Genomic DNA, 727 nt, shown 5'->3' on the forward strand with positions numbered 1-727 from the left:
ATGGGAATGCGCGTGAGGGCAATTGTAACATCTATGGGAAGGGTCGGAGCAGATTGCACACACCTCTGCACACATCATTGTTTGTGGTCCTAAGGACAAGCATGGGTCTAATTTTTTTGATATTGCATGCAGGGTAGGGGCTAGGTCCTAGCTTATGGCCAACTCGTAAATTCCCTTTGGTTTAGAAGTTGATGGATTGGGTAGTCTATGGGTGGAAGCCATGTGTCGCTGAAAATTTTCAACCAAATTTTCAAAGAGAATCTAGGGCTCATTCTTATGCTTGGTGAGGAAAGTACCTCCGCACAATGCATCAAACATGGACCTATCTCTCTCAGCTATCCCTTCATAAAAAGTTTGGACTAATTTCCACTTGGGAACCTGGAGATGTGGACATTTACGAAGCAGGTCCCTAAAGCATTCCCAAGTCTCTAAAAAGAGTTCCCCATCCATCTGTGAGAAACTTGTGATGACTCTCCAAAGCTGGTTAGTCTTCCCAATTGGGAAGTAATTTTTAAGAAATTCATGTCGCATGGTGGCCCAATTGCTCACCGAGTTCAATTCTAAGGACGTCAGCTAATATTTGGCCTTATCCTTTAGAGAGAACAGGAAAAGCCTGAGATGGAGAGCATCATCACTAAAATTGGGTATGCGGATGGTGGAACAAATTTCCAAGAACTTACCTAGATGCTAATAAAGATTTTCAGTAGAGTTCCCATGAATGTTGGGC

General features: G+C 43.2%; 1 non-coding gene across 1 annotated transcript; it reads left to right on the plus strand.

The window, feature by feature from the left end:
• The first annotated feature begins 376 nt into the window (after positions 1 to 376).
• LOC131145249 (small nucleolar RNA R71) lies at positions 377 to 482 on the plus strand. The gene has a single exon (XR_009134037.1). It is a non-coding gene; the product is annotated as a small nucleolar RNA R71 (small nucleolar RNA).
• Positions 483 to 727: the final 245 nt, after the last annotated feature.

Source organism: Malania oleifera, chromosome 12, assembly GCF_029873635.1.
Source record: "Malania oleifera isolate guangnan ecotype guangnan chromosome 12, ASM2987363v1, whole genome shotgun sequence".
NCBI classification, from domain to species: domain Eukaryota; kingdom Viridiplantae; phylum Streptophyta; class Magnoliopsida; order Santalales; family Ximeniaceae; genus Malania; species Malania oleifera.